The following is a 20,760-nucleotide window of genomic DNA, read 5'->3' on the forward strand; positions in this document are numbered from 1 at the left end:
CTCTCTCTCTCTCTCAAAATCAAGCAATTCAGCACCTCTTTCCATGTGTTCTTAGCTTGCAGCTTTCAGCATTACAAATGCTTGTGTTCCCCTCTCTCCCTCCATGGGATTAAATCAGGCAAAAAGTAAAGCTCTTTCAGGCTTATCTCAAAAGAGTTGAGCTTGGGAAAATGCCCCGTAAATCAAAAGGGCAGAACTGAGGACAGAGTAAGCTGTAAAGATTCAATTTATCAGAATAAACTGTGAAAGAAATAGGCCAAGATGCTGACAAAGAGTCTTGAATGAAGAACTATCTCATATATTCATATTTTCAGTCCACATGACTCTTTAAGGTTGGGGACCTTTGTTCTGAAGAACTTTATAGCCTTTTAAATTTTGCAAGACTGACACTGAGACAGATATTCTTGTCCATAAAAATGCACATCACATTTTGGCAGCTGGTGTCTGCCCTGTGGACAAGACCACCTTTGCATCTTTTAAGTAATGATATTCCAATTGACTTTCTGTTGGTGCTGAGGAGTTCGGACAATATACTATGCATTAGTACACACATTATATTATTCATGTAATTAATATTCCTTATAGACATATTATTCAACCTTATGAATTCTCCACTGAATTATTTATCCATTACTAGCTTCCTCATAATAATCTAAATAAATTATATAACAAATCTTTAGTTAATATCTGTATGTGGTAAGATTATAACCTTTAAAGATAATTATCTTTTAATTGATTCAAAAAATTGTAAAGCAAGAAATTATTCTCTCAAGAACATTTTCTCCATGGTAAAATCCAAGAATCTGAGTGTGGAAAAAGTGGAATAGATATCTTTTAAATTGTTACTAAGCATCCTTTAGTTACTGAGTGCTTGAGTACTACATCCATGATGCCTCAGAATGATTTGATAGCACTCTGCACCTGGAAATTGCTGATTACGTAGCAACTAGCACTAGTTAACCTATAGGATATTTTGCTTGCATCCAGGAGGAATGTGGTTCCTTGGGCCCTATCACTGAGGGTCTAACAAGTTTAGTCCTATGAACATTGAAAGTTAGAGAGGAGTTTATATGACGATAGCTAGCCAGACATTGTCTGGCATACGCTTAAGACCTTTTCTGAATTGCTTCGTATTAATACAAACTTAAATACAATGAGGATGAACTTTGACTTAGAAGATTGCTCTTTTGGGCAGTGCCTGAGGCTTCCAAAAGGGTTTAGTTTCCTAGGGGTCTAACTGGGTTATGGCATTACCTGTCCTGTTGGAGATAGGGTCTCTAACCCTCCAAGACTATTTAATTACTACAATAACTTTTGGGGAAATTATTTAAGTCTCAAAACTTAAAAGTTAAAATACTTAGTTTTTTAAAATATAGAGTGATTTTATCAAAATATGTGTGACACTCATTAACAATTAGAAAGACTTTATTAAAGAGAATATACTGCTTGGGCATTTTGGAATAGTGGAGAGAGGTTGGCAAAGGTTATAAACAGAAGAATAAATGGATATATACTAAGAATATGTGTGTATGCATATATGAGTGTGTATGATTTGCGTGTGTAGGTACATCTATGTGTGCATGAGTGTTCGTGTATGTGAGTATATGTGTGTGTGTGTGTGTGTGTGTATGTGTGTGTGTGTGCACGCTGAATGGAGACAGTGTGTGTATCGGGGGGTGTACTGAATGGAGACAGATGAATAGAAAATTACTAAGAGAAACAGCAGGAAGAACCAGTAATTTGCCCAAACTGACTCATGTGACAGGATTCCTGTGAAAGGCAAACCAGGATGATAAAGTACTAAAGACAGCGAATGAGAAATTTGGCCAGCTACCAAGTGAAGTGGATAATTGCTAAGCTGACCCAGCAGGATTCCTACTAAAACGAGTTTTAATCAGATCTAGGAGAGAATCCAATACCTACTTGAGAAAATGGTTCTGAGAAACTTGACTGAGATTGGTCAAGCAGTGAGTTAATATAATTTCATTAAATTTATGAGAATTTCATACATGCATACAATGTCTTTTGATCATAATCATTCCCATTATCGTGTAACTTCTTATATCCCTGCACATTTCTATCCTCTTCCCAACTTCACATCATTAAAATAAAAAAATTAAAAAAAAAACTCAGAGTTTAATTTTAGCCACTCATACACTCATGGCTGTGGGGCTATCTACCAACAAGGGTCACACTGCCCCTCACCTGCAGAAGCTACCACATTTCAATAGTTCCACATCTAGGAACTAGAGGCTTATGAGCTCTTCCCAACGCTATGCTAAACATTGACTGACCACATGGCCAGCCACAGAAGATGTGAGTTTATGAGTTCAGCCTCTTTGTGATGGCCAGAAGAATCCTTTTCTATATTTCTTCCAGCCTCTGGTTCTTCCCATTTTTCTGCCCATTTTTCCTTGATGTTCTCTGAATCCTGGGGCAAGGATATGTATAGCTACCCTATTTATAACTGAATGCTCTACAGACAGTTATTCTAGCAGAGAGATTTTTACTCAATACTGCTCGTATTTTCTCCACCACCAGATTTATTATCTACATATGCTTGTCCAATTATGCAGCCACTAGGAACTTGTAGGTTTTGTGCAATGTGGTTAGTGTAGCTAAAAATTATATTTTAATTTTGTTTAAATTTAAGGAACTAAAATAGCCTATGTTTTTAGTGGTTATCCCATGAAGCTAGCAGTATGAAAACTTTACATAACATTGGTCCTTAATCGAATAGACTGGAAAAGAAACAGAGAAAAAAATAGTATCGAGAACCCTACAACACATGCTTCTATGCCAAACACGCTTTCATTTAAAAACAAACTCTATTTCTTCAGGGATCTCAAATAATAGAGAGTTCCATTTTATATTCCAAAGTGTTTTAGTTAGAGCTGGTGAATACTGGGAAAAACAATTAAGGTCCAATTTCAGGTAAGCTGGAAACTCCCCAACAATTTGGAAATGTGATTGAGCCTTCCACATAATGCTAACAAATTATCCTTTTTAGCTCAACTTGTGTAAAACCATATTTGTCAACAAGTGATTCATTCTCTCTCTCTCCCTCCCTCCCTCCCCCTCTCTCTGTCTGTCTCTGTCTCTGTGTCTGTCTTTCTCTCTGTCTCTGTCTCTCCCTGTCTTCTTTCTCTCTGTCTCTCTGTCTCTGTCTCTGTGTGTGTGTGTGTGTGGGTGTGTGTGTGTAAAAGAGGAGACATGAAACCGGAAGGCACAATTCAGTGAGCCACTTCAGAAAGATAGACTAAAATCTCATCCTCAATCGAAGTAATAATTGGTGCCCAGCAAGGTCATCCTCTGCTACATATGCAGTTGGAGCGATGGGTCTTTCCATGTGTGCTCTTTGGGTGGTGGTTTAGTCCCTGGAAGCTCTGTTTGGTTGGGGTTGGCTGTTGTTCTTATGGGGTTGCAAACCCCTTCAGCTCTTTCAATTCTTTCTCTAATTCCTCCAACAGGGGTCCTGTTCTCAGTTTAGTGGCTGCTGCTAGCATTCACCTCTGTATTTGACATGCTGTGGCTGTGTCTCTCAGGAGAGATCTACATCCTGTTCCTGTCAGCATGCACTTCATAGCTTCATCAATCTTTTCTAGTCTTGGTGGCTGTATATATATGGGCCACACGTGGGGCAGGATCTGAATGGCAATTCCTTCAGTCTCTGCTCCAAACTTTCCCTCCATATCCCCTCCTATGGATATTTTTGTTCCCCCTTTTGAGAAGCAGTGAAGCATCTGCATTTTGGTCATTCTTCTTCTTGAACTTCCTGTGTTCTGTGGATTGCATCTTGGGTAATTTGAGCTTTGGGGCTAATATCCACTTATCAGTGAGTGCATACGATGTGTGTTTTTCTGTGACTGGGTTACCTCACTCAGGATGATACCATTAATGAGAGCCCTAGCTCTGAGGTGGACATAGGAAACATGTTACTTCGATTTTGCTACCTTTTATGAGACCAGAGTTGTGATATGTGATGCTTTCTAACCCATGAATCTGAACCTAATTCTGCACTGTCAATTCCTCTAAGAACCCTGTTCTCTGTCAGTTGCACAGGAGTGAGTGACAGAAGGAACTCTGGCTGAGGACAACCTCAGTTAAGTGCATCTCAGTGTTTGGTTTTCTTTCTTTCTTTTCTTTCTTCTCTCTCTCTCTCTCTCTCTCTCTCTGTATCTCTCTCTCTGTCTCTCTCCTTTCTTCCTTCCTTCTTCCCCTCTCCCTCCCTTTCTTTCAGATTAATTTTTAATTCTTATCTTAAAATTATTTCTTTTATTTTTGATATAATAATATAATCATTATTAATATCATTAATTCCCCCCTATGCTTTCTGTTTCCAAAACTTCTCTTACAAACTATTGCTCACCTCCAAGTCATGGTCTCTTTATTCAATTGTTGTTATACATACACATACACACACACACACACACACACACACACCTACATATGCATATATACATAATATATACATAAATACATGTGTGTATATGTATGTATCTGTATTTACATATATGTACATACATGTATATTCCTAAAGTACTCATGGCTCACAGTAGTTTTACCATGGGGAAATGAAAGTATAAGCATTACTTCTCAACATTCCTGTTTGGGACTAGAGGCGATGGCAAGAGAGAATTAAGAATTCAAAAATAGTTTAATTTCGTTATGATGCATTTCCCTCACATCCTCTGGTGTTAGATGACTCTGTCTGAACCCATCTACCGTTGAACTGTTAAGAATCCTTAGCTTCTTCATGCTGCTCACTGCTCTGAACGGCTGAAAGGATGATTTACTGTTTGCAGTGTGGGCAACTGAGTAGAACCTAGGTCGATATTGGAAGGTTCCATGAAAGGATTCTGGTTTCACTTCACTCTCATGTGCAGAGCAGCATTTATAATATACTAACAGCTTTAAGTCACTAGTAAAGGTGTGCCAGGGAAGTCAGCCAATGTGAAAGTTTCTTAGGGAAGGGGAAAAAAACTTGGAATTTATTGTATTTCTCCACAAGTTCCTCAATATAGTATTTTCTTATTTTAAGATACCAGGAGAGAAATGGATTTAATTATTTCCTTCTGAACTGAGTCCAAGTTTAATAGCCTCCACTGACTGGAAATTATCTCTTGTTAAACTCCTCTCATAACATGTTAGAGCTTTCCTCATCATTGGCAGAGGAATGGGAGAAAGGGAAGAGTTTACGCTGTGAGTACCAAGCCTAAGTACACCTAAGGCATGTCATCACTTTCTCTCTAATTTTGCCACTGGGAGAGCTCAGTAAGAGCCATGGTAAAATGAAGGCAAGTGTGCAAGTGTATGTGTGTGTGTGTGTGTGTGTGTGTGTGTGTGTGTGTGTATATACATGTGTGTGTCCTTGTGTCTTTGTGTGATAGTCAGGTTTAAACTTGTGTGTGTGTGTGTGTGTGTGTGTGGCTTATGTCCATATGGAGGCCATAAAGTAATATTTTTTATGACTCTCCACCTTATTTTTTGAAACTGAGTCTTCTTCAAAACCTGAAAATTACAGATTAGGTGATTTACCTTTAAAACACATATACATACCTCCCCCCACACACACACACATCGGGGGGGGGGGGAGAGAGAGAGAGAGAGAGAGAGAGAGAGAGAGAGAGAGAGAGAGAGAGAGCATCATGTTGGCATAAGCATCATCCATTTTGAACTATAAAATTATATGTTGTTTCATAAGAGCAGCAAGAAAATGATGATCATTAAAGCTCAATTGCAGGTAAGGATAAGACAGGCTACCCTAATAGACAGACAGTAAGATCTCTTGCATGATCTCAAATTTATCATTGCTTATAGCGTCTATTTGGGTGGCTGGGACCTAGACTACCTATAGAGGAAATTCTAGGTATGTAAAATTCTCAATTTGCTGAGAAAATATGCTGGTAAGGTAAAACCCTTGACGTTCTGTCCTATTTCCATGAACCAACTAATTCACTGAAGTCAGCTGGAATAGTAATAATATAATGGACAGGTATGGAGGAACAATTATAGATACACAGGATATACTGAAATCAAGCATTGGGGTATTTCTATAAGTATCACTTTTTCTACTGTTTGTCTGGTTATCTTTGGTCTTTTATTTTCTTTTGGCTTCCAAATATATGTAATAGTTGCATCCACTTTTTTTTGGAAAGATGATCTATTTCACAGTATGGATAGTTCCTATTCATGAGTATGAGTGATATTTCCATTTTCTAGTGTCTTTGAGGGACCTAAATATTTGTCAGAAGTTTTCATATCCTTTGCTGTTTCACTGTGTCCCAATTGTATGGAATTTAAGACCAGCACACACTTCTGTTCATTTGACGTATAAATTGCCTGTACAAGGTGGACCCTGCTAAATCTCCCGTGCGCCAGCATACTGTGTGTTCCGTCATCTTGCTTTCTGATGAAGTATCTATCTTGTTCTGAACAAACTCTTACTATTTTGAACAAATTGATCTTATCTGTGTCAAATAGCATTATGATAGACATTAAACATAAAGTATATTGATTTAAATGTTAACCTCCATCTATATGTCACAATCATTACATTTTTAACTAAACAAGTGAACTGGGTAAAACATCTACAGAGTAACAAAATCTAAACTTCATGAGAAGCCATATTAAGACAGCATCTAATTTAGAACAGGCTAGTCTCAAACTAGGTATGCCGCTATGATAACTTCGAACTCCTGGTTTTTTATTTTATTTTATTTTATTTTTGCAATTTCTGGGCTTATAGGCTTGTGAAAACATCCTCAGATTTACATGTTTCGGGGAGCTCAAACCTATGGCATCTTGCATGTTAAGTAAACACTTTCTGTACCCCAAACTAGACAAAAATGTAGTTTCCCACACTCTTTTTGCTCCTATCAGCCCATTTCCCTCAGTAGAATCAATTAAAATCCTCTTATGCATGGCAATACAGTGTGTGAATAACTCTTCTTATAATATAGATGATAATAATGTAATAGATGTTCACTATATTTTTACCTAGCAATATAAATTGGGGCCCTTGTTATATGATTTCACAAAGAATGTCTTCATTTTTAAAGTTGGCTTCCAGTATTTCACTTGTACAGATGTGTACCATTTATTTAATTAGTCTTCTCCCAATAGGAGCTTAGATCATGCAATCCTTTCTGTCACAAATAATACTGCAATGAGTAATTGCATCAATTCACAGGTATGCAATTATCTCTGCAGGATACATTCCTACGAGTTAAATTACTAGGTCAAAAGACACAAGTACTCGTAATTTTCATAAATACTGCCAAATTACCTCCACAGAGGTGATGTCATTATAAACCGTAGGAAACACTCAAATGCAATAAAGAAGATTTATACGGAAGAAAAGCAGAAAGAGTGCTGAGGAATGGGCAGAAAGAGGAGTAGATTACTCAATGCCCCATGTGGTGTTCTTGCCAAAATAATGACAATTAAACATATTAAGCATCATTAAGCTATAAAAATAAAGGAAAACCTCACAGGACAAGTGGTCCAATTCCCACAAATAACATGCCGAAATAACTAGCTGGGGGAGGAGAAAGATGAATTTGAAGATACCAGAGAGACATCAATGAAGCTGAATGCCCAGACTTTATTTGGAATATTTTAAAAACAAACTCTAAAAACCATTAGTGATTTTGAGAAAGTTGAAGAAGATTAGGGAGCTTGGAAGCTGATATTGTACTTTGAGGTCACATATTTAACGCTGTGAAGATGTCCCTTCTCCCTATAATTTGATAGAGATAATGTAATTACAATAAAATAGCACGAAATTACAGACATTATTAAATTCATAAAAACAAATTAAAATGTAAGCATGAAAAGAATATTCTGAAGAAAAAAAATAATGCTAAGAAAAAATGTGCCAGAAAGTTATAATTAAAACAAGGAGGCTTAAAATACGACTTACTACATGACAGAAGTTGGTGTTTAAAATTAGTGGGTTAAGATAGATTATTTACCTAGTGCTAATTGATATTTAGATAACAGATTCTCTGGCTGGGGTGTGGTTAAATTGGCAGAGTGTTTGCTTAGCACAAAAGATGTCCTAAGTTTGTGGCCACCATACCACATAAAACTTGGCATGGTTGCATGTGTCTATAGTCCCAAAAGTTGTGAAGTAGATGACAGAAGATCAAGTGCTCAAGGTAATCGTCAGTTATAATGGTAGTTTGAGACTACCCCGGGGCTACATAACACCCTATTTTAAAAACCAACCAAACAAACAACCAATCAACCAAACAACCAACAAACAATCAACAAAACAAACCAAAAATTACCTTAAAAGAGGTAACAGAATGAGTATGTATGTAAAAATTTTCAAGTAATGTATGCTTTGTATCATAATCAAAATAAATTCTACATAGACCAGATTTTAATAGCAAATATATAAATATATACATACACACATACATTCTAGGGAGAAATCATGGGAGTCTTAAAATGCATGATAACTTAATGATATATTTGCATATATATTCTAATTTACACATGCATAAATTAATATATAAAACATATCTATTGTATGCAAGCAGAAATGTATATTTGATGTTGAGATAGAGAAGTTCTAAAAATGACAAAGATTCCAAATACATCAAAGAAAGTTTAATGAATATGACTGAGCTATAATGAAAATATCTGTATAGCTCAAAGGCCCAAATAAAAATGAAAGACAAAAAAAAAAAATATCTGGTGCTGGAGAAATGGCTTAGTTGGTAAGGCTCTTGAAGAGGACCTGACCTCAAGATCCCAGAAGACATATTGAGACATTTAATGCCTCTAGCCTTCAAGGACACCTGCATTCATGTGTATAAAACCTCATAGAGAAGTGCATGCATATTCTGCTTAGGTTTTTGTCAACCTGACACAAGCTAGAATTACCTTAGAAGCAGTACCTCATATGAGGAAAAGCCACCATGAGAAAGCCTGGAGGAGAATCTGTAGGGCATTTTCTGGATCAATAATTGACCTGAAATGGCCCAGTCCACTGAGGGCAAAGCCATCTTTAAGCAGGAAGTTTTGGGTGGTATAAGAAAGCAGACTGAGCAAGTCATGAGAACCAAGCCAGTAAGCTGTGTCTCTCCATGTTCTCTGCATCATTTCCTGCCTGCAGGCTCCTCACTTGAGCTCCTAACCTGACTTCACACAGTGATGGATGGTAACTTGAGAGTTAATAGATGAAACACACCCTTTCCTCCCCAACTTGTATTTGTTCGTGGTGCTTCATCCTAACAATAGAAACCTAAAAATAAATAAATAAATAAACAAATAAATAAGAAACCTAACTAAGACAAGGTATACAGAATTAAAATTAAAAAATAGATTTTGAAAAGGTAAAGTATAGAAAAAAGATAGAGGTGCGTATGCCTATAAACCAATACTAATACAAATAAAAATGACTATAGTAAGGATGAATAGACACTTCACCAAGGAGTTATTATTAATTGTTCTTAGGTTCATAAGAATATGATTTGTTTGTAATTTATAAAGATAATATCTATAAGACTTAGCTACAATAAAAATGCTCTGAAGTATTCCTTGTCATTTTAGTCATTTACACTTACTAGTTTGTAAGCCTTCAATATTGGAGAATAGCCCTAAGACTGACTACCCTGGGGTCTGAGCTGTGAGCTCAGGCTTAGCTTGGTAGTGGTTGGCTGGAGGCACAGAGAGGCTTACTATGGGAGATTGAGGCAGCTGCTCTGTAGGTGAAGGTCTTCTCCATGCTCCCCATGGCTGCAGTAGATAAAAGAGACAGTCCTTGGTTCCAAACTGTTTTTTTTTTCTTTTTGGGAGTTGGGGTATTTGTCATAGAAAATGGATGTGTACCAAATTCTCAGGGGATCCAAGATTAAATACCTTTTTCAGGGAGGCAGTCTAGGAAGGGACGCATATTGGCTAAAACCTCATGGCATCTAGGTACCTTTCTAGCATGAAGAACTCTGTTCTCTGTCTACTTAATCACAGGTCACTTTTCCTTACATAGGAAATATGGCATGTGTTCCACGCCAGTAATCTGGCAGGGAGCCAGCTACTATCTCAGGTGTGTACCCCAAGTTTCCAGGGACTCAGGCTCTGCTCTACCCACCAAAACTCTTCCTGGCACAGTTTGCTGTCCCACAGGAGGTCTGAGTCTAAGTCATTTCCATAAGCCTATTCCTCATGACACTCCTAGCATTAGTATCGTACCCAGTACTGGGGGCTAATGATAGTGCCCTTGAGCCAATACTAGGAATCTTACCTTACTCTAGCCGGTAAGTCCTGAGAGGATGCACATAATTTATGTGAGATAAACTCTGAGAGGGATCTGAAATCAAGTACTGAATATTTGATAAGATGTCCTAGTTGTATAGAAAATGTAAGTATATCAAAAAAAGAATCTTTTGGGGTGTGGCTAGCTATGATATTTTTGTGATTTTAAAGATATTAAAGTAATATTTAATATATTATCTGCTGTTATTAAAAGGTAGACACTCCGATCTTCCATACACCTAAATTGGGGAATATCAAACTTTGTGATTGCTAAGAAACACTTGTGGGTTTATGACCTTAGGCAGAATTTGGTGATAGGCCATATTTCAAAATTCTTTGACTTTGCTGTAATTACATTAAGAGAATTAAATTACACTCATATTTGCATCTGCATGGCTTAGCAATCACAACTGTTGGCACCATCTGTTGATCACTGTCCTCTGTGGATGCAGATCTAAGACTCTCCCAGGTCAGGGTTCTATTTGGTTGTGGCTTTGGCTAGGTTTTTTTTTTTTCTTTCTGTTCTTTACTTCATAATCCCTTAAAATGGATGACATTCTAAAACTCTTCATGTGTAGTTTTTTTTTTTCTTCCAATAAAGCTACAGGCAACAAAAATCCTCTGGGAGTGGGGTAGGGAGAGTTATTTTAAGATTTAAATCCTACTATGATTAGATAGTGAGTATGTGATCTCTATGGGTCATTAATATCACTAATGTGAGGCAAAAGTGTTGGATTAAATGGCTTCTGGGACAGCATAACTTACTCAGAATGACATGCTCTAAAATGTTTTTATAACCTATTATGAAAATGGGAGACAGTAAAGCTATTCCTCTAGATCAGCATTTCTCAGTGGTCTGGCAACTTCTGTGTCCAGATTTCATTAACAGCATCTTAGGGACCACATCCTCAATGTTCTGAATCAGAGATTCTGCACACTGGATTCATTTCTCTATATTTGTATTGGTTATTTTATTTATTTACATTTCAAATGTTATCCCGCTTCCTGGTTTCCCCTGTGCAACCCCCCTACTTCACTTCCCTTCTCACTGCTTTTCTGACGGTGTTCTTCCACCCACCCACTCCCAACTCACCACCCTAGCATTCCCCTACTCTGAGGCATTGAGCTTCTACTGGACCAAAGGCCTCCCCTCCCATTGAAGCCAGAGAAGGCCATCCTCTGCTACATATGCAGCCATGGGTTCTCCACGTGTACTCTTTGGTTGGTGGTTTAGTCCCTGGGAGCTCTGGGTGGTCAGGATAGTTGATGTTCTTTTCCTATGTGGTTGAAAAGCCCTTCAGCTCCTTAAGTTCTTCCTCTAACTCCTCCATTGGGATCCTCATGCTCATTCTGATGGTTGGCTGTAAGCATCTCAATTGGTCAGGCTCTGGCAGAGCCTCTCAGGGGACAGCTATACCAGGCTCCTGTTGGCAAGCACTTCTTGGCATCAGTAACAGAGTTTGGGTTTTCTGTCTACAGATGGGATGGGTCCCTAGTCGGAACAGTCTCTGGATGGCCTTTCCTTCAGTCTCTGCTCCACTCTTTGTCCCTGCATTTCCTTTAGACAAGAACAATTCTGGGTTATTCTCTACATTTTTAAGTATTATTTCTAGGGATGGATAAACTATAAGGCAAGCTGGTAGGATAGCAAGTAGACTATGCCTGGCTACATAACTTTCTGAGACTGGGGGAGGAGACACTTGACCACTACTTACAAGCAATGTACTTTAAAGCCAACTCATCCTTACCTTCAAAATCTTACACTTTTTCCTTTTACATATGTTCCAGGACTGTTGATTTCTATTGCTCTGTAGCAGTCAACCTCTATGAGGACAGGAACCAGACTGCCTCCCTTAGGGCTGTCTGAACCTGAGCCCAGTATTTGCTGAATGAGTGATATGGACAGAAAATGACTTATACATGAGCCGTAGACATCCAGAAACTTGGACTAGACTCTCTGGAACTACGTGGCTACTGGAAATAGTCAGTCAGGTCTGGTTCTTAAGCATGAGCTACATATCCTTGACATCCCCTCATTTTTTATGGACAATCAACTTGTCTGGAAACAGGGTTCTATCCATGTTGCTTGCCTCTATAATGAAACTTATTTTAAAAGTACAGTGAAGTGTAACAAATACCCGAAGAAGAGAGGAGACAGTGAGTGCATAAAGAGGAGTGCTGGAATTTTACACACAAAGATGAGGAAGATTTCACTGAAATCTCTAAGTTTTAAGGGAGTGCTGCATGAAGGAAGATAATGAAGCAAGCTTCAGAATCCTGGGATTCGAGGTGCAGATTCACAGGCACACCTGCCAAGGAAACTGTGGGTCATTTGGTTCAAAAGCAGAGCAGCCAATACAGATTAATAGGGAAAGTGGGCAGAGAAGGGGTGGACACCTAGGTGGAGTGTTCAGATACATGGGCAGGAAAGATTCATACACTAGGCAAAGGCAGTTCTTTTAAACAGAGGAAAGATGGCTCTATCTGAATGAAAGAAAGGTAAGACAACTGAGAGGAGAAATCTGTTGTACATACGTAAGACAGGAAATACACAACATTCTGATTTCTACTAGTGATGGCCCAGGAAGGAAGAGGGGTTGATATTTGCATTTCAGAAGTGCTAGCAAGAGCAGAAGATAGGAGATGAGATAAGGTACGTAACAGACACATTGGCCCTAGACAGAAATACAGACATTGCACTGGGAAAACTGGGGCAAAGGTGAAGTTCATTTGTGTAGAGAGATTTGGGTGGGCCCATGTAGTGGCAGGGGACCATGGTTTCCCAATGGATCCCCCCCCCCAGGCCAAGGCTTGAAGGAGGTGCTGGAAAACAGTCCTTAAGAATATTTTCCCCTTCAACATTTTCTTCACACATAAGTATGAAACTAGGTATTTCTGCTTAACCATATGGGATATGTAAAGCACAGACTCTTGCCAAGGCAGTGTTACTCATCTTTGGTTAGAATAAGATTGGAAAACATATTGTCTAAGTAATGGTTTTCGCAAAATAAATTAATTCAGATTGAAAATCTTCTTCTGTGTTCCCACTTGTATTGCAAATTTATTCCCTTAAAATCATTTCATGTTCTGACTGTCACTGAGAAACTTTGTAGACTGCTGAGTTATTCCCCAGAAGTGGGTTTCCAACCATATTTTAATTGGAAAGGTCGTAACTAAGTTTCACCATATGGGACTGCCAGATGTAATCAATGCAATATAAGTTTGAAGAAGACATTATTGAGTATGTCAGTGCATTTTATAAGCAATGAAAGCTATCATTTATGCAACAGAAATCACTCTAATGTCTTAGAAAATTAGCACATTGTTAGAGCATACGAGTATTAGAGGTTACTAATGCAGAATGAGTAATGATGACGGAGTGGTACCATACTAAATAAAAACACATAGAATTCAAGTAATAATGCTTCTGTCTGCACGCCCTCCCTGTCCCACATCCATCAAATTTGTAAGGCTGATAAGGCTGAAACTTTTACATTAATACATTTGATAGTGCAAATATTAACTGACGTAATAGGGAAACCCAGTTTTATAAACAATGACTATCAAGGCATAAAATAGAAGATGAAGAATGGTTTAGACAACCGAAATTGCCACCACTGGATGCTTCACGCCTCAAAGCTTTTTAAATCCAGTTCTAATGCGGCATTGAAGAAACTTAGAACAAAGTCAGTGATCCTAAATACATCAAGTCTATTCAAAACTTGGAAGCCATATTTGATGGGAAAATGTCACACAAAAATAAAGCATATAAAACTCAGTTTTCTGCCCCCTAGGTTATGTTGTAGAGGGTAAAATCAAAGGGCTCACATGACCTAACTTTGCCCCAGGAACAGTTGTTTTACAGTGTTGAATCCTGTTCCGATGCAGCTGTATATGTATGTATATGGACATACCACAAGGCAATAATATCCCAAAGCAGACGCAAAACTACCCTCATGGGAGGCATAATGATCTGTACTTACCTTCTTAGAACTCGACTAAACGGAAATATGCCAAATTGTAACAGAGAAAGGATCTTAAATATCAGAGCCTCAAGTGCCTATAATATTGAACTTATCCTCATTCAAGGCAGATCTCAATGTGAAAACCACAAAGCAAAACCTATTCAGACCATTTGTATTGTGTGATCATATGACCTTTGGGTCACATCACGCTGGGAAGGAGAGTATACCAATTAGAGGATCTCTAAAGATAAACAAGATTCCCAAATGTATTTCTCTCTCTCTCTCTCTCTCTCTCTCTCTCTCTCTCTCTCTCTCTCTCTCTCTCTCTCTCTCTCTCTTCTCCCCCTCCCATCCTTTGAGACAAAACTCACAGAGTTGTGGAACCCTGATGTAGGCTAATATTTTAAAAACAAGACAGCATGCTTTGGATGTTTGGAAGTTCCACTTTTCCTGCCCCGGTGCCAGACCAGAATTTGGGTAGCATTCCAAAGTATTCCAAAGTCAGACTGCTACATTTTTCCCTGACCTGATTCAGCTGGCCGCTTCCCTGGTCTTACTAGAGTCATTACAATCCTGGCTAGACCCAATTGATGGCAGCACACAGGGGGAATGAGTTTACCCAGCTGGATTACTGAGATGTGTGGGCAGCAAGATTAATTGAAGACTTTCAATGAAGCAGAATTCTGCTAATCCTTAGACAATCTCGAGAGTAAAGTTAGTTTGAAGAAAATAATGTTATGTCCCAACTGTAGTCTGTAAGTGTCCCTTTCTTGAGGGAAGGACACTAAATGTTTACAGAGTACATACAAGAAGAAGGCAACGAGGATTACATACTTCAAGGTCAGGACTGACACAGTTTGAGCCTTTGCTATCCCTGAAGGCAGAGTTACCATACTTGCCTCAAATAATGTTCATAGTCCTTCTCCCTAGCCAACCTTCATTTTCTTTTTCCTAGAAAACTTACCTTTTGAAGGTGACATTCAATAATTCATATCCTTTGGATACTTATGCTTGGTGCAGAGTTTTGACTAGTAGATTCTAAATAAATGTTTGTCATGACATTTTTGGAATATGAATAATCCGAGAGTATGAATGAGGAAACTGTTTTAAGAATGAGGAAACTTGAAATCTAACGCCACTGTGTTGCCTTGAAAATCTTCTATTCTTATGGGAAACTCCACCTATCTAGTATTTATGAGAATGAAACAGTTAAATCGTAGATTTTGTGAAGTGATAAAAATGAGATCTAAGAGCTGACCATCAGTGGTTGGCCTTCCACAAATCACTGAAATAGTTGCCATCTGCATCCAGTGTCAAGTCTGAGCCATAAATGTAGCCCATAATTTTCCCCACAACTTTTTTCATCTTTGCCATTGTTTCTTTTGGATGCTGGGGACTGAGCTCAGGGCATCACATGAATATTAATCAGTAAGTACTCTACAACTGGGCTGCACCCTCGCCCCTTGACTCTAACCCTTAACCTTCTTTTATAAAACGCCAGAAGACTATAAAAACTTGCCGTTCCTTTCTGTCTATTTAAATTATTCATGGTTACAGATAACTTCAGCTTACAAGAAGTTGAAACACGTAGAGTTTCTATGTGGCCTTCTCTGTTTCTGCAAACATTAAAATCTTACAACTAATGCAAAATTATCAGAACCAGGAATCTTCACATTAGCATGATACAGCGAATTAATTTACCTACTTTGTTCCCATTTTACGACTTTATACTAATGTCTTTTTTCCCTGGCTCTGGATTCTGTCCAGGATCCAACATCAAATTTATCTCATGCTCCTTATTCCTTCCAATCTTTGAAAAGGTTATCTTATGGAATGATAGTTTAAGATTATATAAATGTCCTTTCTTATCTCAATTTTGGCCACTAATTCTGATATGCAGTTATAGTTCAGTTCCAAAAATAGCAACATGGTGTTTTTCAAACTATGATGGTTCTAGTGTTGCTGTTCTTCCTATGTTTACCAATTCCTATTCTATTGTAAGAAACAAGCTATCTTTATGCTTATAATTACATTAGTTTGCATCTCTTTATTTTCTTGCTTAGGTAATGAAACAAGTTATCTTAAACTTTGTTTTTACCTCAGTGCCTTGCAAGAAATCAATTCATCCCAAGAAACACTTATTTAAAACACGTAGCAAGGCATAGGTCCTGGAAATCAAAGACAGCAGGATCAGAAGTGTAAGTCCACCTGAGCTACATGAGAGCCCGATGTTAAGGGTAAAAATTTAAATAATGCAACCCCATAAGAACAATGTCAACCAACCAGAGCTCCCAGGGACTAAACCACTACCAAAAGACTGTACATGGACTGTCCATGGCTCCAGCTGCATATGTAGCAGAGGAAGGCTTTGTTGGGCATCAGTGGAAGGAGAAGCCCTTGGTCCTGCAAAGATTGGACCCCCAGTGTTGGGGAATGTGGGGGAGGGGGAATGGCTGGGAGGGGATCACCCTTATAGAAGAAGGAGAGGGGGATGGGATAGGGGGCTTATGTCTGGGAAACCGGAAAAGGGAATAACATTTGAAATGTAAATAAAAATATCTAATAAAAAATGACATGGAATGGGTGAAAAATAAAACATATGCTCCAAGAGCAACTGTGTATTTAGAGAAGTCTGGGGACACAGAACACTAAATGTAGACACCTGCAAGTTCAAAATTGAAGACAAAAGGCCTTCAAGCACACTGTTCAGAAGAGTGAACATCACCAACATTTATCCTCTGATTAGAGACTGAGTTATTGAGATTTGGCAAGAGGACATTTAGGAATATTTATACTGTTTCATATTTAATGAATGGTCAAAGGGCATAAATAATGTGTGATGACAACTTTAATGAGAGAGGTGGGGGAGGGACAGAGGTGGGGATGGAGAGCAGAGGTGTGGGGCAAAGAGAATGAAAACCAATTAATTGATCAATTGAGGTTATTTGAAAAATGAGCAATCTTAAACAAACCAAACCCCTAAAAAGACAAAAAAAAAAAAAAAAAAAGAAAAAAACAAAAAACAAAAAACAAAAAAAAAAAAAAAAGTTTAGTGGGATGATGTGACCCTCAGAGCAAGAGAAGAGCTAGAAAAGTTCCCATTACCTCTTCTGCAATGTTGGTCCATAGGCTCCTCTGTTATCTTAGTGCATAGTCTCACGTTTCCAAGGTTTACTATACCCCAAATACCATGGGAAAACCATTGGCAGAAGCAGCAATTCCATGTCATGAGTGACTCACAATTTAGTGAGACTGAGCTCGTTTCTTAAAGTCAGTCTTATGAAAGAACTCTTGAGTAAAATGTGAGGTTCGTCTTCAATGTTTAACATTCTGTTTCAGTACTGAAGGGATTTTATGTGGTGGTTAACTACCTTGAGGATGGCAAGGATGCTGTTAAAGGTGCTTCCTTTCTCTGGTGAATAAATCCTCTGTAGCTGCTTAAATATTGTCTCACAAAAGATTCCTCAAGGATGGAAAGCCTTATTTACAGACACTCACCATCTCTGCTTCCACTGCTGCAGCTGGGACACAGGGAAAGGTCGCTGAGATTGAAAACACAGTCTTTTAAAAAAGAAAAGAAAAAACCACAAAAACACACACACACACACACAAAAAAAAAAACAAATCAAAAAACTGAAAAAAACAAAAAACAGGAGTCGGTTGCATACTGTATTTTTATTTGATTTTTTTTTTTGGTTGCATACTTGTTGGTACAAATCAAATACCTAATCTAAATAATTGTAGTGGTACACTGGAAATTTCTTTCACAGTCACAATGGTCATGTTGATTCAAGGCACATAGACTTATTCATACCTTCTAAAACAAAATACTTTGCCTCATAACCTATAGCCAGACGCTCTAGTATTTCTGTCTAATTAAGAAAACACTTTCGTAAAATCAGAAGCATGTATTTGTTTATTAATTAATAATACGGGGTTTTTGGTTTATTAAATACAACATACTTAGTAGTCCTAGATTCTCAAAGACTACAAACAAGTAAAAGAAATATGAAAATTTTTTTAAAAGAATATGAACAGATATTATTAAGACTAATTATATCAAATTCACATTTTAACTTGACTTTAATTCTATGTGAGAACCATTAAGTAATTGGTCTGTACTCTACAAAGTTGTAATACAAACTATAGGCTACTCATGATCACCTTTTTTCTATGTTTTGCCTGAAACAAAACATCTTACAAAGTATAGCTACTTCCAAATGGCCTCTACTGGTGAAGACTAAGATCATTTTAAGATTAAAAAAACAAAAACAAAAAATCAAGAACTGACATATACATATATATATGAGTTGAGGCAGGGTCTCAAATGTGGGGCCTAGATTAACCTGGCACAATCCAGGTTGGTTTTGAATTCACAGCAATCCTCCTGCCTTAGTTTCCTGAGTGCTAGAATTGTAGGCATGAGTTTGTAAGTAGATTTTTTTAAAAAAATTACTGATGCTTAGAGGTACTCAGAATGGTCCAGGGTTTAACACAACTGGCCTAAGCTTTCCTGTACATACCCTCTAACAAAACTAGGCTGTCTCAAGCCTCGGGTAATAGGACTGCTTACCTTTATGTCAAGAAAGTAAGGACAGCACCAAAATCCACATGTGATGTATGCCAGGCAGACATTGAGGGGTTTATGCTGTAAGATGTAAATTGTTATGAGATTATCTAAAACAAAACATATGGCTCCATGTGTGCTAAATGAGTCGGCTACAGGAGACAGGATCACACGTGCTTACGTGCTTTCCTTATTGAGCAAGTGTGTGTGTGTGTGTGTGTGTGTGTGTGTGTGTGTATCACTGTGAAAATGTTGAAGGCATAAGTACAGAGTTTCAGAACAAAATAAATGTGATTTTTTAAAAAAAGTAATAAAAATCAGAGCTTTCTCTATGATAAAAAAAAATCAATGTTCCCAATATCTTTGGTTGCCTGTCTATTTCAGGTAGGTGAGGAAGGTCTGCTACTGATAAAAATACATTTGAAATTACTCTGAGAGGAGATTCAATTACAGTGATCACAGTTCTGGAAGTTTCTCATGGGGCTTCCTTTTTTTTTTTGTTGTTCAAGGACTTTTGTTTCAAACTATCATCCTGAAACTTATTGTGTATTACAATGTATCATTTCTATGTACAGATAACCTTATGCAATGCAGACTTGAAGTTATGAGTTCATGTTTACAGTAAGAACTAGGCCCCATGACTTGTGGAGAATTTTTCTTTTTCTGAAAGACTAGACATGTTCAAGAAAAAACTGAGTTTGCTGAATGGTTTGTAAACTGCAGATCAGACTGTAACGTGTCCCACTTACTGTTGGAGGCAGCTGAGAGGTGTTACTAAACATGTCTGTGGGTTGTAGGAAAGGAAGAAAGGAAGTAACTTAGGAGATAAGGAAGATAGCTTGCAGGATGGTTGTTTTTGGTGGCTAATGACACACTTGGGAAGAGGGAGCCTCAGCTGAGAAACTGCCTCTATCAGGCTGGTCTGTGTCTATGGCTATGGGGTAGCCCCTTGCTTTATAATTGATGCAGAAGGGCCCAGCCCACTGTGGATGCTACCATCTCTAAGAACGAGGGCTTGGGCTGTATAAAAGGCAGCTTAACCTGTGTCAGGGAGCAAACAAACCAGATTGCAATGTTCCTCCACGATCTTTGCTTCAGGTTCTGCTTGAGTTCTTGCCTCAGATTCTGTCAATGATGGCTGTGATAGAGAATTGAGTTGTTGAGTGAGAGAGCACCATCCGAGAAGCAAAGGGGAACGGAGTGAGGAACTCAGAGAGGGGGAATCTGGAAGGGGGCAACATTTAAAAGGTAAATAAATAAAATGATTTAATTTAAAAAAATGGGCACAGAAAAAAAAGAGATAATGCCTTTTCTCCCTAAGTTGCTTTTGGTCATGGTGCTGATCACAGCAACAGAAAGCAGAAAGGAATACTAGGTGATAGGAAGAAGAAATGTTCTACTAGGTAACAGGGAACTGAAAGGTATTCTGGGGTGGGAAGGACTCAGACAAGTACTTAATCCCATGACTCAACATTGAACACATTCTTTTCATTGTGAGCTTTAAAAACAAGAAGGGATTTATTTAGTTAAATCTAGGAGTAGAGCCCCATAGAGTGGCAGCCAACATGTGAATTATAAGTAAACACATAATGGGTGTGTTCAGTAAACGCATATTATTTTAATATAGCTCTACCATAAACGAGTTCTGCCTCTATGAATTTACCAGATTAGTGATCTCCTGGAATTTATCAGATGTGTAAACACAGGTTCTCCATAGTAGATACTTTAAGCCCAGTCATGACCCTTAATTTTATGTTGACATTGAAAATGTTCAAGTTTGAACAGCCTCTGTACACTTCAGAAAACATAGTTTTATGGTGGGATTTGTAACTTCCGAAATGATATGTCCCAGAGAAGGAACCGGAGCATTTATTTTAATTGCAAAAACAAGCAAACTGCCTGTGCGCGTTTTACAGTTATGGACCAGCAGAGGTCTTTCAGGGGCACTTCCAACTATTTCAG

At 38.1% G+C, this 20,760-nt stretch overlaps 1 protein-coding gene across 2 annotated transcripts in view; it reads right to left on the reverse strand.

The window, feature by feature from the left end:
* The window catches only part of Serpini1 (serpin family I member 1), an 82,654-nt gene that overhangs the window by 41,085 nt on the left and 20,809 nt on the right, over positions 1–20,760 (reverse strand). The window contains exon 2 of one of the 2 annotated variants that reach the window (XM_032898236.1): positions 7,977–8,215. The exons of the other annotated variant lie outside the window; for it this stretch is intronic. The gene's annotated coding sequence lies outside the window, so the exon portion shown is untranslated. The remainder of the gene's footprint in view (positions 1–7,976; positions 8,216–20,760) is intronic. 2 annotated transcript variants of the gene reach the window in all.

The sequence above is a fragment of the Rattus rattus genome, chromosome 3 (genome assembly GCF_011064425.1).
Source record: "Rattus rattus isolate New Zealand chromosome 3, Rrattus_CSIRO_v1, whole genome shotgun sequence".
NCBI classification, from domain to species: domain Eukaryota; kingdom Metazoa; phylum Chordata; class Mammalia; order Rodentia; family Muridae; genus Rattus; species Rattus rattus.